At 47.4% G+C, this 22,264-nt stretch overlaps 1 long non-coding RNA gene across 1 annotated transcript in view; it reads right to left on the bottom strand.

Moving 5' to 3' along the window:
- Positions 1–5,087: 5,087 nt before the first annotated feature.
- Positions 5,088–22,264, bottom strand: part of LOC115091043 — a 31,698-nt gene continuing 14,521 nt past the window's right edge. The window contains exons 2-3 of the long non-coding RNA XR_003856591.1: positions 11,711–12,932; positions 5,088–5,554 (exon numbers count right to left, since the gene is read on the bottom strand). This is a non-coding gene — a long non-coding RNA (uncharacterized LOC115091043). The remainder of the gene's footprint in view (positions 5,555–11,710; positions 12,933–22,264) is intronic.

Below are 22,264 nucleotides of genomic sequence, written 5' to 3'. Positions count from 1 at the left end.
ATCTCAAAAATTTCATGCAATCTTGTTAAATGCAAATTATCTGAGCCAGAATTTTCTCTAAACGGGGTGACTAATGTGTGGAGCTTAATTTGTTTACAGGCCAATATGGTTGTTGCGTCCGTTGCTGCTCAACACCCTCACTCCGCCTTCTTTATCTCTGTGGCGACTCCCTCCGGGTCTGATGGATGGTTAGCTGCTGCAGTGTCTTCTTGCCGTCTCCTTCCGGCATCTCCGGACCGGCTCGTCGCTGCGGATCCATGTTGCCTGATGACGTAGGGCGTGCGCTCTCCAATTGATGTACCAGCAAGGGCGCCAACCTCGGGGGCATCCCCCTGAGATGATGTCATCCACTTCCAATATAATAGGTATCAGTATTCGCTAACGAATCGAGTTAGCAAGGAGAAAGTCTTCACTTCAAGCGGGGATTGATTTTGACTTGCTTGTCTCTCTACGCTACTCTGCCTCCTCAGACTTACCAGGGGTGCCCGCTCCTTGGGGGCCTCGCTCTCTTTTATTTCAGATTGCAGATAGGAACCGGTACTCGCTCCTCGAGGGCCCATGTTCCTGGACACGCTGAAGATTCTCTACTGCCTGGAAGCTATCGCAGATACAGACATTTGTGAGTTACCATCGCTCTCTCAGAGCTTTCCCTAGAACCAGGTACTCGCTCCTCGAGGGCCTAACCCTTTCCAGCTACTGAGCTTCCTTAAGACCTTATGTGAGTTTTGTCATCTAGTTCTAGCTATGAACACAGCATACCCTGTCTACTCACTATCTATAGTTTCGCTACAGCTCAGCAACCCTGGGATCGCAGTTCCAGTACCTGAGGGACTTCAGCCCGGCCGGGCATATCAGCTCACTACTGCCAACTCTGGTGGTTCTACTAACCTGTCTAATAAAATAACTATCTGTGTCTGTCTCCATACACAAGCCTAGCCGGTGGTCCCTCTCAGGATATCCTCCTGGGGGCGCAGTCATCTGCCATCGGCCCAAGGATCCACCTATCTACATTCCTCTACAGCTGAGTGCCCTCTCCAAGCACTCCGCTGGTAACAGATTGCTACTCCTTCCCCATCAGGAGTCTTCAGCAACAGATTCATAACAGATTGCTAACTCTGCAGTCTAAACCCTAACAGATTGTTATCTACTCCCTCTACAGGAGCTGAGCATATCAGATTGTTAACTCCTCCCTTCTTGAGGAGTAGATCATTACAGATTGCTAACTCCTCCTTCCACAGGAGCAGATTCATAACAGATTGCTAACTCCTCCTCCAACAGGAGTATCCAGCATCCGATTCTTAACAGATTGCTAACTCCTCCCTCTTTCAGGAGCCCGCAACCCAGATTCCTAACAACAGTACATTGCGCACCGGTGGAGCGCACTGTTAACCCGCGTTTGGACGCGCGTTTTCGAAAACCCGCGTTCAACCCCCCCCCCCCCCCCCCCCCCCCCCCCCCCCCCCCCCCCCCCCCCCCGAAACTAATAGCGCCCGCAACATGCAAATGCATGTTGATGGCCCTATTAGTTATTCCCGCGCGATTCACTAAGTAAAATGTGTAGCCAAGCTGCACATTTTACTTTCAGAAATTAGCGCCTACCCAAAGGTAGGCATTAATTTCTGCCGGCACCGGGAAAGTGCACAAAAAAGCAGTAAAAACTGCTTTTCTGTACACCCTCCAACTTAATATCATGGTGATATTAAGTTAGAGGTCCCAAAGTAAAAAATAATTAAAAATTAAAAAAAAAAATTTTAAATCGGCTCGCGGGATGAAAACTGGACGCTCGATTTTGCTGCCATCCGCAGGTTTGAGAACCGATGCCAGCAAAATTGAGCATCAGCTGTCAATCTCACTGACAGCCGCCGCTCCTGTCAAAAAAGAGGCGCTAGGGACGCGCTAGTATCCCTAGCGCTTCTTTTTACCGCAGGCCCTAATTTGAATATTTTGTTTTAGTGAATCGCGTGCACAGGAGAGTGGGCACTCTCCCGTGAACTTTACTGTATTGGCCTGTAAGTGAGGTTGGAAGCACCCTCTAGTGTTGGCTGGTAGTAAGCCTGTCAGGGTGTTGGCCTTTGATCCCAGTCCCCCTTCTGGGAGGATGAGAGACGCAGCTCCCTATCCCCATCCCAAGCTCTATAGAGGGAGGGCAGAGGGGTGGGGGTGTGTGTGTGTGTGTACTTTCCTAGCGTGTAGCAGATGGACTCAGGACCAGTGGGTATAGTGTACTTCTGATAGCAGTTGGAGACAGATCAGTTTTCAATCTGATGTCAGCCCTAGTACATATACCCCTGCAGGAAGTGCAGCTCTTCAGTATTTTCCGTCTCCATAGCAGTTAGGGACTCTATGCACACTAGCACAGCGTTAGAATAATTTTACCAAATAAAACCAAATTAAGAAGAAATCTTACCTCTACAGATGAGCCCCGCTCTCCTGCGGTGACACCTGTTGGGTCCCTCCCCCAGTTGAGATTTCCTGAGATGATTTCCGCGATCCCTCAGAGGTAAGCCTCGGTCCAGCGGCTGACCTTCGGCGGAGACCTAGCCCCCGACCGGGTGAGGCTGAGAGGCAGCGGGTGCAACCTTGAGCGCGGCGGTGAAGGTATTTTCCCTCTCCCACCGCATGAGGAGGCCATGGCCCTGTGTATACAGTGCGAATAGGCCCTAGGGGACCCAAGTCATGGTCCTCCCCAGCCGGTACCGGACCCCAGCCTCTCGAGCAGTATGCCGGATCTAGCATTACACAGCGGGCCCCCCCCCCCCTCAAACGGGGCTCCCCAGGGACAAGGCGCCGCCCAGTCTAGACTCAGCATCTATCTCCTGGGTGGAATTCTTCAAAGGTCTGCATACCTTCGTCCATATGCAAGCGGGGCCTCCTATAATATGGTCACAGGCTCCACCAAAGGACCCCAACATGCTGAGACCCTCTATGCCCAGGGAAGTAATCCCACCGCCCAGAAGCCCCACCTTCGGGGACACGGACATCTCAGATGAGGAGTCAGAAACCCTGGAGGAAGGGGAACTCTCTTGGGGACAGAACCCCCATTGAACCATGAGACGCTTCTTCACCAAGGACAAGCTTCCAGACCTGGTCTCAAAGAGCTTAAAAGAGCTTGCCATCCCGGGCACAAGTACCTTGGGGGAACCTAAGACGAACCCACTATTAGAGGGACTCCGTCAGATCTCCTGCCATTTCCCACTATTACAAGCCGTCCAGCAACTAATTGACCTGGAATGGGATGCCCCAGAAACTACATTATTTATTTATTTATTTAGCATTTTTATATACCGACTTTCCAATAACAGAATTACTGATCAATTCGGTTTACATTTTAACAGAACAATAACATTGACAAGTAAATGTCTTACAAAGAACAGGTCAATATAACTTGGATAAGTATATATGGGGTTAACCAGAAAGATACATCGCCTAATGTAGGCATAAGTAAAGATACAGTGCCTAATGTAGGTTAAATAAACAGTTACTAATTATAAGACTAGGTTATGATCTTCGACTGCCATAGTTTACGTGAGTTCTATAGATGATCTAAATAGCTCTCAGGTGGGTAACCACTGAAAGGATCATTGGCAGGGATGTTCCGTAGGATGCTGCTATGGGAAAGCTTGGTTGAATAACCAAGTCTTGAGTCGTCTTTTAAATGTAGATGAGCATTGCACTGATCTGAGTTCTGGTGGGAGAGTGTTCCAGATTTTGGGTCCCGCTGTAGAGAAGGCTCTTTTGCTTAATGCTGACTTCATCGGTATTGTATGCAGGTTGTTTTTATAGGCTTGTCTTACTGGTCTGGTGGAAGTGTGGAATTGGAGAGGGGTTTTGAGCTCGAGTGGTGCCAAGTTGTGTAGTGCCTTGTGGGTTATTGAGAGCACTTTGAAAAGTATTCTGAATTTAACGGGAAGCCAGTGTAGGCTTTTCAAAATAGGTGATATGTGGTCTCTTTTGTTGGACTTGGTTAAGATCCTTGCTGCTGCGTTTTGCAGCATCTGTAGGGGTTTTATGGCGTTAGCAGGGAGGCCTAGTAGAAGTGAGTTGCAATAATCTATTTTCGTGAGAATGATTGCTTGTAGCACTAAACGGAAATCTTGGAAATGGAGGAGAGGTCTCAGCCTTTTCAAAACTTGTAATTTGAAGAATCCATCCTTTACGATATTATTTATGAGAGATCTGTAATTCATTTGATTATCAAGGATAACCCCTAGATTTCTGACTTGTGTGGACATAGTTAATTGAGTAGACAAGATGGTACTGGGAAGTGTGTAGGTTCCGTCTTGGGAGATAAGGAGGTATTCTGTTTTGCTTTGATTTAGAATCAGATTGAGGCTAGTGAGCAAGTTGTTGATGGCTTATTGGCAAGAGTTCCAGAAGTCCAGAGTTTTTTGGAGAGATTCAGTAATAGGAATCATTATCTGCACGTCGTCTGCGTATAAGTAGTGTATGAGATTTAGGTTAATGAGGAGCTGACAGAGTGGTAGAAGGTATATATTGAATAAGGTTGGAGAGAGTGACAAACCTTGTGGGACTCCTAAGGTGCAGGTGACTGGTTGAGATACTTCCTTGTTGACCTTGACCTTGTACTGTCTGTTCTGTAAGAATGATTTGAACCATTTGAGGGCCTCATCTCTGATGCCAATGTCTGACAGACGATCTATTAATGTGTTATGATTGACCGTGTCAAATGCCGCCGAGAGATCTAGTAAGATGAGAAGACAAGGGTGTCGGTTTTCCAGGTTTAGTAATATGGAATCCGTTAGTGAGATAAGGAGAGTTTCCGTGCTTCGTGATTGGCGGAAACCGAACTGTGTTGGAGAAAGAATGTTGTGGTCGTTTAGGTATTCAGTTAGTTTGTTTACAACTCGTTCCATGATTTTTGCGATGAAAGGTAGATTTGCAATTGGGCCGGGCTCTGAGACTAGCAGATCCACTCTGATAATACTCCGTGATGTGGAAGCTGGAAAAGGAGGAAATAGTGATGTCTTTCGCCTGAGAAAGGAGACCCTGTGTAATATTGTTCTAGATGCTGATTGACTGGAGATCTGCTGCAGCTGACCCCCACCTTCAATGGACCAGAGCAGAGCAGACTCAGAGCTCAGGAGGTAAGTTCACCTGTAACAAAGAATGCACACCTGTCACACGCTGAGAAATTGACAGACATTTTTTATTCGTTTATTATATATTCTGCTTTCCAGTACTTCAAAGCAGATTACATTCAGGTACTGTAGTTATTTCTTTGTGCCCAGAGGGCTCACAAGCTAAGTTTGGACCTGAGGCAACAGAGTGTAAAGTGACTTGCCCAGATTAAGGAACGGCAGTGGGATTTGAACCATGGTCTCCCTGGTTCAAAGTCTGCTGCTCTAACCACTGGCTACTCCTCTAAGATGGAGAGGCAACTTCTGTGGATATCCAGCTGGTGGACCTGCAGGTCCTACAGGCACCTCTGATACTGAGCCATAAAAACTCCCTTGTCGTGAGTCCTTCTCTCACAAAATGAGAGGTACGGTAGAACGGAATTCCATGAGAGACAGTAATACCCTGGTAGAGATACCTGGAAAAGTAATTAACATCATGTGGAGAAAACTGGATGTGAACAGCAAATTTCACAGATTATTTCACCCACAGGAATTCTGCCTGGTGGAGAGAGCACTGAAGGCCATGATCAGCATTCTGAGAAGGATATGTCCACATTAGGTAAGTGCTGGGATTTAAAATTGCCCCTGGTGCTGATGTCAAACAGAGCCATGTTCTACGGGCCCATTGGGTTCTCACCCTTAATCTGATGTCCAGTAGAGAAGTGGTTATGCCTATGCACTTGATTTACAGGACACAGGATGCTAATTTGGCTACAGCGACCCTTGCGCCCCAGTGTCTTATCTATGTGTGGGAACATTTATAAAGTACCTTGTTTCCTAGCGTGTAGCAGATGGACTCATTACAAATGGATATAGCGTGCTCGTGCTAGCAGTTGGAGACGGATCTGACGTCAGCACGTGGTACATATACCCCTGCAGGAAGTGCAGACGCTCAGTAATTTCCGTCTCCAAAGCAGTTTGGAGCTACCTAACGCTCGCTGAGTGTTTTTCCAAATTCTAACGACTAAATTCTTAGAAGAATCCTACCTGAAGACGAGCCCCGCACTCCTGCGGTGATACCCTCGGGTCCCTCCCCCAGTTGAGTTTCCCGAGGTGATTTCCGTGGTCCCTCAGAGGTAAGAGCCTCGGTCCGGTGGCCGGATCGTGGCAGGGACCTAGCCCCCGAGTGAGAAGGGCTCGGGCGCGGCATAGAGGCAGCCTCGGTCCCGATCCGTACGCGGTGAGGACTTGGCCCCCGAGCGAGACGAGTTCGGGCGCTGCTTAGAGGCAGCAGGTGCACTTCCTCGAGTGCGGCAGTGACGGTACTCACCCTCTCCCCCTGCAGCCGGAGACCGCCCGGGTCGCAGCCGGGAAGCGCCGAAGATCAGGTAAGGCGTACATCTTTACTTTACTGGTCTCCGAAGAGCGAGGATTAGCGGGGTCTGCCTACGTGGCAGCCCGCCAAGGAGGTCGCCATTTTGCCTGTCTGCTTGCCGTCGCCATCTGCCCTGGTTCGCCGCCTCGATCTAGCGTACAGATTAAGCGCACAGGCATCGGGCGCGTATGTTAGGCGCCGAAAGTGATAGGCGCACGTTGATAGGCGCACATTGATAGGCGCATACTTTCGGCTGAGAGCACATCGGAGATAACAGACGCGATGGAGCGTATGAGAGCCCATGCGTCCGCAGAGCCGGCACCTCCAGAATCAGGCATAAGAGCTCTAGGCCTCTGCTCAGCATGCCACCTCAGAGCCACACAGAGCGAGGAAGCAGACTCCCTATGTGCCCAATGTGAGGAGGCCCTGGGAGTTCCAGGCCAGGGCCGGTCCCAGCCCAGGTTGACTGCCAGTTCCTCAGGGAACACCCCGAACCTATCAGGCCGTGGTGAGCAGCCAGGGAACCCTACAGACCTGGTGCCCCTACGGCTAGAACCTGCTTCGCTCTCCTGGGTGGAATTATTCAAGGGGATTCACGCCTTTGTCAAGATGCAGTCTGATCCCCGACCGGACCCATACGTACCGGATGACCCTCCCCTGGACCCTCTAGACCTAGGCATGGCCACCCGCCACCCGGAAGGCCCACTTATGGGGACTCAGATTACTCTGAGGAAGAAGGCGAGCTCCCCGAGGAGGGAGAACTTCCCTCGGGGATAGAGCCGTATCGAACCATGAGACTCTTCTTTCTTAAGGAGGATCTTCCAAACCTGGTCTCCCAATGCCTGTCGGAGCTGGCTATCCCAGGCCCAGGCACCCCAGGGGAACCTAGAATGAACCCCCTGCTAGAGGGCCTGCGTCAAACGGCTCACCATTTTCCCCTCCTACAAGCAGCACAGCAGCTAATCGATCTGGAGTGGAATGCGCCGGAGGCCTCATTCAAAGGGGGTCGGGCTTTGTCTAGCATGTACCCCCTGGACCCGGCAACCAAGGAGCTGCTGGCGTGCCCGAAGGTAGACGCCATAGTTAGCGCAATTGTGAAGAGCACCACCATTCCGGTGGAAGGAGGGGCGGCCCTCAAGGATGCACATGACCGGCGCATGGACGCCATTCTGAAACAAGCCTTTGAGGTGGCAGCCATATCCCTACGAATTGCGACCTGCTGCACCGTGGTGACGCGTTCCTGTTTATCACAAGCCAGGACCAACACCCCGGGAGAAGAAATGGAATCAGCCCTCTCGTTCCTCACTGACGCTGCCTCAGACTTAGTCCGTACAGCAGCCAAGGGAGTGTCATCCTCAGCTGCAGCCAGGAGACAGCTCTGGCTACGAAATTGGTCGGCCGATTCCTCCTCCAAGACACGTCTTACGAGAATGCCTTTTAAGGGATCCCTCCTGTTCGGCAGCGACCTTGAGAACCTGGCTAACAAGTGGGGCGCATCTCCATTGCCCCGTCTACCAGAAGACAAGTCAAGGAGGAACCAGCGCCCTTTTCCTAGACCATCCAAAGGTAGAAGCTCTCAGCGCTTCAACCCTTACAGGGCTCGCTACCAAGCACCTCGTTCTCAGACCAGGAACCAGTCCTTTCGGACCAGGCACAACAAGAGGGGAGCCGGCTCGGTTTCGGGTCCCGGCCGCACCCAACAATGAGAATCAGCCAACCCATCTGGGGGAAGCCATAGGGGGCAGGCTAGCCCTATTCTATCACAGGTGGGTCAAGATTACTTCAGACCAGTGGGTCCTCGCCATTGTCCGGGAAGGGTATTACCTGGACTTCCTTCATCTCCCTCCGGACAAGTTTGTGGAATCTCCTTGTCCGCCCCTCAAAAGGGCGGCGCTGGAAACTACCTTGGGGAGTTTCTCCTTTCTCTAAAAGCCATAATCCCAGTGCCTGCATGGGAGATAAATTCTGGGCATTATTCCATTTATTTCATCGTACCCAAGAAGGGGGGCACCTTCAGACCCGTCCTGGACCTCAAGCCAGTCAACCGGCACTTAATGGTCCCAGGATTTCGCATGGAAACTCTGCGGTCAGTCCGAAGTGCAATACAGCCAGGGGAGTATCTCACATCCCTGGATCTGTCAGAGGCTTATTTGCATATCCCAATCCATCGGGATCACCAGCGCTACTTACGCTTCAAAGTCCTGGATCGACACTTTCAGTTCGGGGCTCTACCCTTCGGGTTAGCCACCGCGCCGCGGACCTTTACCAAGGTAATAGTAGTGGTGGCGGCGTCACTCAGGAAGGAAGGCATTCTCGTCCATCCCTACCTAGACGATTGGCTGATCAGGGCAAAGTCACCGGAGGAGAGCCACCGGGCAACCAACAGAGTTATATCTCTTCTGGAAAGCCTAGGATGGGTAGTCAACACAAACAAGAGTTCCCTACAGCCTTCACAGTCCCTGGAATACCTAGGAGTCCGGTTCGACACCCAGGAAGACAAGGTCAGCCTGACCTCCAAGAGGAAATCAAAACTCCGGAATCGTTTACAAACTTTGCTGAGCACCACCCGGCCCACAGCTTGGGATTACCTACAGGTCCTCGGCCTAATGGCCTCCACTCTGGAAGTGGTACCATGGGCACGGGCTCAAATACGACCGTTATAACGCGCCCTCTTATCTTGGTGGCGCCCACGATTACAGAACTACACCGTGCATCTACCTCTACCGGCCAGAGTACGGCATCAGTTACGGTGGTGGCTGCAGCTCGGCCACAGGAGCCGGGGGTCAAAAATGTCCTCTCCAACCTGGACCCTGCTCACTACAGATGCCAGCCTCAGCGGCTGGGGAGCACACTGCGAAGAACTAACCGCCCAAGGGCGGTGGAACAGAGAAGAGTCGGGGTGGAACATCAACCGACTAGAGGCACGGGCAGTCAGGTTAGCATGCCTGCGATTTGCCCACAGACTTCGCAACAGAGCAGTCAGGGTGATGTCGGACAATGCCACCACGGTGGCATACATCAACCGGCAGGGCGGAACCAGGAGCCGACAGGTATCCTTAGAAATAGCCCTCCTGATGGTTTGGGCGGCAGCAAATCTCAGGACATCTCCGCCGTCCACATCGCCGGGAAGGACAACACCACGGCAGACTTCCTCAGCAGAGAAAGCCTAAACCGGGGGAATGGCAACTGTTGTCCACGGCCTTCCAGATGATTGTGGATCAGTGGGGACGCCGGGCATGGACCTACTAGCGGACAGGTCCAACGCTCAAGTACCCAGATACTCCAGTCGCAGACGAGATCCTCTATCCCACAGGATCGATGCCCTGGTGCAACCATGGCCTCAGGGGATACTGCTATATTCCTTCCCCCCATGGCCCCTGCGGGGCGCCATTATACACAAGATTCAGTGACACAGAGGCCTAGTTCTTCTGGTGGCCCCAGACTGGCCAAGAAGACCCTGGTACACAGACATGCGAAGACTACTGGTAGGGGATCCTCTACCCCTGCCCCCTCACAGGGACCTGCTGAGACAAGGTCCCATCCTCCACGAGACAAGGTCCCATCCTCCACGAGAATCCAGCTCAATTCTCCTTCGAGCACGCAAGTTCTCCACATCACTAACTTACATATGGATCTGGAGAGTATTTGAAGCCTGGTGCGAAACTCGCAGCACCAACCCACATGCCGCTCAAATCCCCATCATTTTGGATTTTCTGCAAGATGGGCTTCAGAAGGGCCTGTCCCTCAATTCAATCAAGGTTCAGGTGGCAGCGCTATCCTGCTACGGTCCCAGGTATGACGGCAACAGCATTGCCACACACCCAGACGTTTCACGTTTCCTGAAAGGAGTCAAACACATTCGCCCGCCACTGAAATGGCCAGTGCCCCTGTGGAACCTCAACCTAGTTTTGGACTTCCTAGTGGGACCCACCTTCAGACCCCTCCGAGGCCTGTCCCTCCGGTTGTTAACCTTGAAGATGGTTTTCTTGCTGGCCGTATGCTCCGCACGCCGCATCTCAGAGCTACAAGCGCTGTCCTGCCGCGATCCGTTTCTCAGGATCACCCCAGGGGCTATCCATATTCGCACGGTTCCTTCCTTCTTACCCAAAGTAGTCTCACACTTCCACCTCAACCAAACCATATCCTTGCCAACCATGGAAGGGTTGAAGAAATCGGAAGCAGGTCGAATACTGCGTCATCTCGACATCGGCAGGCTGCTGTCCAGATACCTGGAGATGTCGGAAACAGTACGAAAGATGGACCACCTGTTCGTCCTTCACAGTGGGAAGAGGCAAGGTGAAGCGGCCTCACGAGCGACTATTACTTGCTGGATCAAAGAAGTTATCAAAGCGGCCTACGTAGAAGCGGGAAAACCACCACCTCTATGAGTCAAGGTTCACTCTACCAGAGCACAAGCGGCCTCCTGGGCAGAAACTAGGATGCTGTCGCCTGCAGAGATATGTAAAGCGGCAATGTGGTCCTCCATCCATACCTTCTCCAGATTCTACCGTCTGGACGTCCAGGCTAGGGAGGACTCGGCATTTGCAAGGGCAATCCTAAACGTACCTCGGGCAGCCTCCCGCCCAGTCCGGGAGTAGCTTTTGTACATCCCATTTGTAATGAGTCCATCTGCTACACGCTAGGAAATGGTGAGATTACTTACCTGATAATCTCGTTTTCCTTAGTGTAGGCAGATGGACTCAGCATCCTGCTCGGCTGCCAATATTTATGGGGATTCACCGTTTCGAGGTAAGCCATGTTTCCTTACATAGGGCACCCACCCTGCCGGGTGTCGACGCCTTCCGGTTGTGAACACGGGCGGTCTCCAGCTACTATCAATCGGTCAGGTTAATCATGTTCAGTGAATCAATCGGTCAGTCACACATATATCCATACAGCTTTTGCAAGGAAGATTACTGAGCGTCTGCACTTCCTGCAGGGGTATATGTACCACATGCTGACGTCAGATCCGTCTCCAACTGCTAGCACGAGCACACTATACCCATTTGTAATGAGTCTATCTGCCTACACTAAGGAAAACGAGATTATCAGGTAAGTAATCTCACCATTGCTGCCCAAGTTTCTCAAGGCCAATGCCAGAGGTGAGAAGGCCTATAATGATGTAAAACTATCTTTGAAGAGGATGAAGTTTGAGACTAAGTCTTCTACTAAACTAGAGCAAAAGCAGAACTGAATGTTTTGCCTAGCTGGAAAGGATGTTTTTGTAATGATTGATAAGGCTGTACCTGTCACATACCTTATCTGAGATGAGATGAATCCAGGCAGTAAAGATCTCCTTAAGTGGAGTCACATTAACCAGTTTAGACCTGTAACCCCTGAAAAGTAGTAGATCAAAATGCTGTGTCCCATGATGCTGACACCAATGAAGAAATGAGTCCTCTCTTGTCTTTCAGATGGAGAGCAATTTTTCCTAGTGCTATCACTGACAGAAGCAGATGCTGCCAAGCTGGTCAAACCTCTCCTCTGGCGGCATTGTGATGCAGGGATGCTGGGCTTCCTCGTTCCCTATCCAGATAGTCACCCAGGAGTCTTCGTGTCGCTTGACCCTAGCACTGATCCAGAAGCATTTTAACCCCTAATATCGAACTGCCTGCAGCCAGAGCATGGTTGAAGGGCTACATGAAGTATGCCACTCCTCCATTGGCCAACTTTCCCCCATTGGCAACCCTTCTAGATGGGAGAGGGTGCTTGACCCGAGTCCACCTTACTTCATTTAGGTAGTCAGGGACTTGGGACAGAATCCAGTGTAGTTCACACCTAAGCAGGAATATCTCTGTGTTCTTCGAGACTAGAACCGGGTGCATCAATTATATCTCTGCTAAATGAATGGCAAGCCAGATCTTACCTCTTATCTGCATGGGCATTTTCCATGGGCCCCTTGCCCACATCACACTGAACCATCCTCGAAGTGGACCTACTCTTTAAGGAAGCAGTTAACTGTTTAAGCAAGCTCAAAGTGATTCAGGTGACCTAGGAACACATGCCAGGAGATCTTCACAACTGAACATACCCTTGTATTCTGACAGGGATTATATACCGGGGTCCAAGAGGTTCCCTTTCTCTAAGGCATACTCATGCTTCTGGATGGGGGCCCATACTCAAATGGGGGCGATGCTCCCATGTAACAGGGTGTCACCCAATGTTGCAGAGGCAGTGGCATCAGCAGATTCAGTGCAGGGGGAATTGTTTCACACATTCGATATTTAGCTGGAGATTAAAAACAGGGTGATTTAGTTACTGTAAGCTAGTAGAGGGCCAGAGGGACTGGTGTCCAACTCTAGGTATGAGGCCCAGTGCTCTTGGGGTCTCCAGGCTTCCTGATTTTCTGGGGCTCCATCTCAGGTGTTGCCTTCGTGCTCTCCTGGTAGTGGCTGCAGCTCCAGGGGTCCTGTGCATAACCTGAGCCGGTATCTTAGTTTTCTGCCGAATCAGTGGATTGCTCCTTGAGAGGAGATGTCCTAAGATGGTCAGATTTGGGATAAGAAAAGACAGCATTATTTATTTATTTATTTTAAATCTTTTATATACCACCTATTCAATTCAGGTAGGTTTAAACAGTTTATATATAGCAACACATATAATCATAAGTTGAGACTACAAGATATATTTTTAAAAAAGTATCAATGCATCAATAAAATAAAATACACAGCAAGTACAGATATTAAAACATACAAAATAAAAGAACAAAGGGTTGTAAAAAAATACAAAGTAAAAAGACATGGAGGATTTAAGCTGACATGCCTAGAGTTTGTTAAATGCAACGGAGCATAAGTATGTTTTTAAGGCCTTTTTGGTGTTTGATAATTTCCAGGTTTTTCTTCTCTGGCCTTTGAAACATGGTGAATACCTGGTATTGGACTTTATCTTTGTATTGATCCTTGCTGATTGATTTATTTTTGTTGAAAATTTCATAGAGCTTTTCAGCTTCCTTTACTAGGAAACCCATGGGTGCCTGCGTGCAGGCACAGAACTGAATCCTAGTGGGAAGAGATTCATAGACAGCATCCCTGAATGCTTTGCTATTGCACTCCCCCTCATGGAGGAAGATCTGCCTCAGTTTATGGCTAAATTCTCGCAATCAGACATCGCATTCGCAGCCTTAGGGGAGAGAATCTTATTGGCACGGGTGCTAAAAATATTTTGTTTGTTTTTTTAAGGGCAGACTCACACTAGGGTGGCTAGTGCTTCTTTTGTGAAGCCAGTAATTTATATCTGGGTTGCTTCACTAAACTTCAAAGGGATAAGTGCAATCTTGTCTCCCTCAGAGTTAATGCCTAGGAGCTTGAATGTTACCTGAGGCTTAGCTAAACTTTTGTATAGCTCCATAACCTCTAGAGTGGTAGCTTGGGGAGTGGGATAAAATCCCTGTTCCTAGCTCTCTGTTCTATAACCTTGCTGGGCTCCTTATTCTGTAACGCTCATTTCTGACCTCCCTCTCGGGGGAGAGGGAAGGGGTTCCCTGTATTTTCTGGCTTACTGAAAGCCATGGCTAATTTCCTGTTCAGACCCTGGGGTTTAACCTCTGGACATCAGATTCTAATTTACTTCAGCTCTGCTGCATTAGCATAAGCTCCTGTGTGGGTTTTTTTTCCCCTAGTTCAGAAAGCTGTTCTGTTAATGATGTGTGATCTCCTCCACTCTGGTTACCAGATGGTACAGGAGGGAGACTCCTGTCTTCCTCCCTCCTTGATCGGTGAAGGGGGAAAAGCCAGACAAGACCTGTCAGTTTTTAACAGCTGTGAATACCTTATCAAACCTGTTCTGTCAGTTTTCCCTTTTATTGTATTTCAAACAGCAAGGCCAGGCAAGCTATTAGAATGTCACAGTATGTCACTAGCTGGGCTGGGATAAAGCCTCTGGATTCAGTCTGGTTAACAGTTTAACTCTTTCCTTGTCAGCCTGCAGAATTTCCTTGCCAGGACATTCTGCATACATGAATCAATCTCATGTGAAAACTCTAGATGTACTGTTCAATGCTTTCCTGTGCATTCATTTTATTCAGGACAAATTTGACTCAATTATTCTATCTCGGTGGAACCTCCATTATATATGTAGGGAGAAGGGCTTTGATTTTTAACCCCCACCTCTTTTATGTATGTAGCTACTATTTACCAGTAATCCTCCTGTTCATTGTTAGAAAATTAGCTGAAATGTCAAACAAAACCAATCTCCTTTATTCCAAAAATTACACAGGGCTAAGCTTAACATTTTGCATCAGGTAATTTACAGGCAATTGGGGACATAGTCAATAAGAAAAACAATAGTTACAAAAGCAGATTTAACATCCAGTGCTTATCAAATTACCATTTATTTCTGCTGATCTCCTCTCTTTAGCAGAGACTTACTTTTGAACACTAATAAGCTCTACCTTACTAACCCACAGGGTAGGAAATGGAGCCCAGGTTTATACCATGTGGAGGCAGTAGCTTATGGACTCAGGCTGGCCAGGAGGTCCCTCCCTTCACAGGTCTCCAGCACAGAGGCAGAGAGGACAGTCACAGCCACCAAAGCGATACCTTGTCACCCCAAGTTACCTCGGCCCAGGATGCATGGGGTAAAATAGGGGGAAAGCAACAGCACTCAGATGGATCACATCCTTCTCTTCAGATGGATCTTGCTCGACTGACCCTGAAATACTCGCACCCTGCTATTTTTCAAGGGCTCACTTACGCATAATTCAGCAGCTTATGCATAGTCAGGTAAATGCATAATTATGGGTTTTAAATAGCAGACGTTCCCATGGTTTTTTGGGGTGTTTTTTTTTTTACCAGTTCTTTTCTCATCTCCAGGTTTATCAAGCGGTCAGTTCTGATGAATGAGTGTTGTTCACATTTAACAGAGCTCTAATAAACTATGATCCCAGATGGATATTAGGAGTAATAAAAAGAGGCCTCAATATTATTACAGGTCCAATTCCTACATCAGACCATCTGTGCTGTTGTGTTTTTTGGCCCCATTTTTGTGCCAGTTCGGCTAGCACAGCTAAAAAAAATCCATCAGCTTAATCACTTACACAGCACTGCAGAGTTTCCTTTTGGAGGCTCATGGCAGAATAGGCAATGTCTATTTTCTCTGCATTTAGCTGTGCATAGCTCAAATAGGCCAATGTCCATTTTCACTGATGTCAGATGGTCCATTTTAGCTGCTTGTCCCTGTTAGCAAGAATTGAGATATTTCCTACAGATGTCTGTAATTTGTAGGCCTGCTAGCAGATAGGAATACGTGATGCAGTGTGCATGCCAGTTGGACAATGTACTTTGGGCCACTGCTTTGCCCAAACTATTAGGACTGTAAGAGATGAATAGGTGAGAAGCCTGATGATGAGGTTGAGTTTTTCTCTTATAATAAGCCAAGGCCCTTTTACGGTCTAAGGCAGTGGTTGCTAAACCTGTCCTGGAGGACCCCATTCAGTCAGGTTGTCAGGATTTCCACAATGAATATGTATGAGATAAATTTGCATGCACTGCCTCCATAGAATGTAAATTATATTTCATGCATATTCATTGTGGATATCCTGAGAACCTGACAAAACTGGGTCCTCTAGGACAGGTTGGGGAGTTTCTGGGCTCAGGTATAAAGAGCTTTCTTGCCTTTGGGGCGGATTTTCAGAGCCCTGCTCGCGTAAATCCGCCCAAAACCGGGCGGATTTACGCGAGCAGGGCCCTGCGCGCCGGGAAGCCTATTTTACATAGGCCTCCCGGCGCGCGCAGAGCCCCGGGACTCGAGTAAGTCCCGGGGTTCTCGGAGGGGGGGCGTGTCGGGGGGCGGGCCCGGTCGTCGCGGCGTTTCGGGGGCGTGTCGGCAGCGTTTTGGGGGCGGGTACGGGGGCGTGGCTACGGCCCGGGGGCGTGGCCGTGCCCTCCGTACCCGCCCCCAAGTCGCGGCCCGGCGCGCAGGAGGCCCGCTGGCGCGCGGGGATTTACGCCTCCCTCTGGGAGGCGTAAATCCCCCGACAAAGGTAAGGAGGGGGTTTAGACAGGGCCGGGCGGGTGGGTTAGGTAGGGGAAGGGAGGGGAAGGTGAGGGGAGGGCAAAGGAAAGTTCCCTCCGAGGCCGCTCCGATTTCGGAGCGGCCTTGGAGGGAATGGGGTAGGCTGCGCGGCTCGGCGCGCGCCGGCTATACAAAATTCATAGCCTTGCGCGCGCCGATCCAGGATTTTAGTGGATACGTGCGGCTCCGCGCGTATCTACTAAAATCCAGCGTACTTTTGCTTGAGTCTGATGCGCAAGCAAAAGTAGGCTGATCGCGCTTCTTTTAAAATCTACCCCTTTGTGTGCATGTGGCCTTGGGACGAATGTAGGTAGCATGATGGCTGATTAATATGAAAATCTGACATGAAGTAATGAGTACTGCAATTATTTATTGTGAACTACGCTCTCAACCACAACGCATTCCTTCTGAATTTTTGTATAAATTATTGGAGATCGCATTAACAAAAAATCTTTTTGCTTTTCAAAATAAGTTTTATAGACAAACTTGTGGACAAAGGCAGTCCAGAGAAGGGTGCCTAAAACGGTGTGGGGTCTGTATTGGAAAACTTATGAAGAGAGGCTGAAGGGGAGGAAGGAGAGGAGAAAAGAACTTTGTCTGGGGTGAGGTTCCCGGCCCCATTGCCCTGCTCCGCCTATTCAACGTCATTTGCTGTGACCAGCTCTTACCTATAAAGTCGCCGCTGTTGCGGCATTTCTTCGAGGAAGGAGAGGAGAAAAGAACTTTGTCTGGGGTGAGGTTCCCGGCCCCATTGCCCTGCTCCACCTATTCGAGTCATTTGCTGTGACCAGCTCTTACCTATAAAGTCGGCAGCGTCCAAGCCGCGCGACTTATTTTCGACTTCCTTTCGACGGCTGGAGAATGAGAAGCAATTATTCTTGATTCTATTTGTTTTTTGGACACTTCTAACCTCCCACAGGACCAAAGAATCTTCATAAGGAAATCTAGTGTGGTAGGAACCCTTTCTATTTGACTTCTAATAATGCCTCATACCAAACGGAAGGGGCGTTTGCGCATGGACTCCTCTATACCTGCGCAACCCTCCCTAATGCAGCAAGTGATAGAGGGTTTTTTCACACCAGCAGCAGTTTCCACACCGGGTGCTGGGTCTGCTGAGGGTATAGGAGAGGAGCAAAACCTTACCCTCTTGGACATTCAGACTTCTCTAAGCCCCGGAGCACCTCAAACACCTTCACATCCTGCCCCAGGACACTTTCAAAGTTCAGTTCATGAGAAGCAGTTATCAGATTGCAATCTCATGAACTCAGAGGAGGAACTGGGAAGTGTTCCTGAAAAGGGAAATAAAATATCAGAACGATGTGAAGAGAACCTGGCAACAGAAATCTCCACAATTTCGGAGGTTTGTCAGGAAGGAGGGGTGCCAACTAATCTCAACATGGAGAGAATAGTACAACCAGAGGTGATTACATTGGACTCCATATGGAAGGCCCTGATGACCATGGATAAGTCTATAACATTGTTAACTAAATCTATAAATGCCTAATAATAAAGTGAATGATATTAGCTCTGTAGTGGATACCCATGAAGTTAAGATAAATGAGATTTCAAATCAATTATCATCTATGAAAGATATACAGGTTAACTTGATTAAATCAGATGAGTTAATGAAAAGAAATTATGAAAAAATTGAAAATAGGATGAGGTATTTAAACCTCAGATTGTTAAATTTCCCAAGTGTGAAACTAATCTCACCTAAAGAACAACTTAAAAAATATTTGGTAAATGTTCTTTTAATATCACCAGAAAAAATTCCAGCTTTTTCAAAATATATTTTGTTTCCAATATGGGAGTTAGAAATGAAGCTAGGGTAGCAGATGTTAATATAGAAACAGATTTGACAGCCTTTCTTGAGGCACCCTCTGAAGAACAAATAGAATTCAGAGGGACATTATTAGTATCCTTTGTAAATGAAATGGATAGAGACATGATTTTGAGAACATTTCTTCAGAATCTTGAAAAAAAGTATTATGATCAAAAAATATGGATCTACCCAGATCTTACAAAGGATACTCAGGCAAGGAGAAAAATATTTGTAGTAATGATGCAAGAGGCCAAATCATTGGGGATCCAAGTGGTTATTAAATATCCATGTAAATGTACATTTACCTATAAGAATAACAAATTATGTTTTTTATGAACCGGTACATTTAAGGGCTTTTATAGATAAATGTAAGAGTGAGATGGCTGGCACCCAAGCCATTTGAGGAATAAGTTAGAGAGAATCTGTTTAAATTTCCTATTTCTTTTAAATCTAGAATATTACTTCATGGATGCTCATGTTAAATCCTTGTGGTCCTTATTGCTTTATAACTATGAAACAGAAGAATGGTTTATACAAGAATGTGGATATTTCCTTATTTGTATTTCTTCTGAATTGATATTTGAAAACAGACTATGCTATAAACTATTTGTTGTTTGTAAGTCAAGGAAAATATATAAATAAAGAATTAAAAAAAAAAAAAAAAAAAGAGGCTGAAGGATCTGAATTATATATACCCTGGAAGAAAGGAGGTGGAGGGGAAGTATGATGCAGACCTTCAGATACCTGAATGGTTTTAATGATGCATGTTCCTTGAACCTTTTCCAGAGGAAAGCAAACAGTAGAACTATAAAACTTCCAGGGGGGAGACAACTCAGAACCAACGACAGGAAATATTTCTTCAAGGGGAGGGTGTTGGATGCCTGGAATGCCCTTCTGGAAGAGGTGGTGAAGACTAAACAAATAAATTTAAAAAATATGGGATAAGCATTGTGGATCCATAAAGGCTACAGTTGGAAATTAAGAAACGGGTGCATGGGAGGTAACCAGCATGGAATGGTAGCTACTATCCCTAACAGAAGGCATGAGGATTTCTACCCTTAACCAATTAGCTTACATGATTTTGATGAAACAGCAGCATCATTCTCTACCTCGACAGTAGAGAGGAAAAAAGGGGAACTGGATTCAGATGACAACCAAAACACTGGGCCTTGACTTTTACAGGACTGCTTCTACAGCCAAGTCCAAAAGCAAAGCATGTTCAAGCAGCAGCATTTATGAATTATCAGGAAGGCAGTTCATCCTATAAAAATGTTGCTAGCAGTAGTTGTGATATGGGTTTGATAGGTGGTTTTGATTTTTAATATTACTACCCTTAACATAAGGTTTGGGGATAATCTGCATGGAGCAGCAGTTACTACCCTTATCAGAATTACGACCATAAGAAGCTTGCTGGGCAGTCTGGATGGACTATTTGTTCTTTTTCTGCCATCATTACTATGTTACTATTAATTCTAGAGAAAAGCAAGGCTGGAAAATTACTTGTTTTATAATATAAAAGATGGAAATGTTTGCCACTGTGGTTCAAAATTTTCCAATATTTGCCACAGAATTGACCTTTGAGCTGCAGCAGCAACTGTGGGGCTGTTCCTTCCTGTTCCCTGTTGTCTGACCTTATTTGGAGGGGGAGGGGTGTGTGACAGCAGCAACAATGCCTAGGGGTGACAAAACCCTAAATCCATCTCTGGTTATGTGATGTTAGTTTTTGATGAAATGTTGAATTTATCCCACTACCAGAAGGGCAGATTGATTGATGGGATCAAAAATTGGGCCTTGGTTTGGATTGGGCCTGCTGGGTAGCTGAAAGCTTCTGCTAATGCTGTGGTGGGAGCAGATACTGATGAAAAGTCTGGAAAGGCCATCTGTTAAAGTATTGCTTCTTGTAAGGGTAATAAGGATGCCTCGAATGAGCAAGTTCTGGGGCCAGTGATAAGAGATTTAACTGCTATTTTTTTTAAACTTTTTATTCAATTTGAAAAATACAAACATAAAACATCAACAATTACCATTACATTCGATTTTGTGTCTTTTTTCCCCTCACGTTCCCCTCCTCTCCTCCCCCCCCTCCCCATTTCCCTTAACTGTAGTGTAACAAAAAGGTCCATAGCTGGTGTGGTAGTCCTGTGGAGAGTCTGTGCTGTGGGTCTTACCATATCCTTAACTATGCATCTTCTGTATGGCGTGTCTCGCTGGGGTCAAAATCCTTAGCAGGGTCCCAGGGATCTCGTATGATTCAGACATGGGGAGCAAGGTAGGCTGTAAAGCCAGTCCAAATTAAGGAAGTATCCACAAACTTCTTTGGCAAAGCCGTCGTAGGCAGAGCATGCTCCATCGAGCAAACATGTAGCATTTTCCAGAACCAATGGTCATAACTGGGGTAGTGGGAGTTCAGCCAATATTAGTTGTTTCCCCACCAAACCCGCTTTTTTTTTTAGAAATAAAACTCCGGGTGGAGTTAAATGCAGGGGTGTGTGTGTGTGTGTGATATGTCTAAGCCAAATAGCAAAGATTAGGGTTTAGAGGTAAAGTCTTATGGAGAAAGAGGGAGCAGGCATAACTTATCTGTTTCCAAAATTGGGAGATTACCCCACAGTCCCAAAAACAATGGAAATAATTGCTATCTTCATTTGCACACTTGGGGCAATGAGCAGATTGAATAATCTACATTTGTTTGGCCCGTATAGGGGTAATATAGCTTTGTCAAAGAAATTTATAATGGATCTCACGCAGTATAACATTCTCTGACATCGCAAGTAAATCCTTAAAACCTTTCTTAAAGTCAGCAAGTGTTAGTAAAAAGAGTGCCCAGGGTGTCCACTTAGCATAGGCCAGATCTAATATTTGTGAGTCGTCAAGGGTCATTACTTCCATATAGTAATAAGAAATGGTGGGTTTTTTGTTTTTCCCCATTTGTACAATGTCCCTTAGTTTTTGGACATCTAGGGTCTCCATCAGCTGTGGTTGCAAGGTCGCTATAAAATGGGTAATCTGGAGGTATGTAAAATAGTCGGAATCTGGTATCACAAATCTTTGTTGTAGAGTTGGGAAAGGTAGAATAGCCCCAGACATTCTATCATACTGGTCAGATATATAAGTCCTAATTGCTTCCAGCGATGGAAAACACCTTTCCCTTTTCCTGGGGGAAATAGATCATGGGCGGTGATGGTGATCAGGGGAGTTAAACGATGTTTTACATGTCCTATCCGGCAGAACATAAGCCAGGCTTTCCGACAGGTACGAAGGAGCTCATGAGTCTTAGGTTGGTGGGGCAGTAGCTGAGTGTCAAGTTGCAGGAGAGGGTTAAGGGATGTCACCCCATACCATTCTAAAAGATAGTTAAATGGGGTGATCGTGGATGTGGAGAAAAGCCAATCTTTTATATATCGGATGCTGCATGCTAAGTTGTACACTGCTAGGTCTGGGCAACCCAACCCACCCCTCTCTACTGGTCTGGTTAATATATCCATAGTTAGCTGGGCCCCTTTAACCATGCCACAAGAAGGAGCGTAGAGCCTGATGAAGTAGATTGTGATCCTTTTTCATAATCCAAAGAGGAGCCATCTGTAGGATGTATAGCCATTTTGGCAACAGTACCATCTTGAAAAGATGTACTCGGTCCATTAACAATAGAGGCAGGGGCATCCATCTTCTCAAGGATGCTAGTGTTTGGGTCATGAGGGGTTGTATATTTGCCATGTATAATTTTCTCACTTGCACTGGAATTCGGATGCCAAAATATCGGAGCGAATTAAATACCCACCTAAGAGGGAAAATCCCCTGCCATGTGTCGTGCAGGTGTCCCATGATATCTATTGCCTCAGATTTATCATAATTGATCTTAAGGGCTGCAAAGGAACCAAAGTGATCCTGAATAACTAATACTACTGGAAGTGACTGTAGGGGCTGCGTGAGAAAGACTAGCAAATCATCTGCAAATGCAGCTATTTTAAAAATTTGGGT

Source organism: Rhinatrema bivittatum, chromosome 4, assembly GCF_901001135.1.
Source record: "Rhinatrema bivittatum chromosome 4, aRhiBiv1.1, whole genome shotgun sequence".
NCBI classification, from domain to species: domain Eukaryota; kingdom Metazoa; phylum Chordata; class Amphibia; order Gymnophiona; family Rhinatrematidae; genus Rhinatrema; species Rhinatrema bivittatum.
Note: the sequence above shows the minus strand (reverse complement) of the source record. Positions and strands in the feature narration are given on the sequence as shown.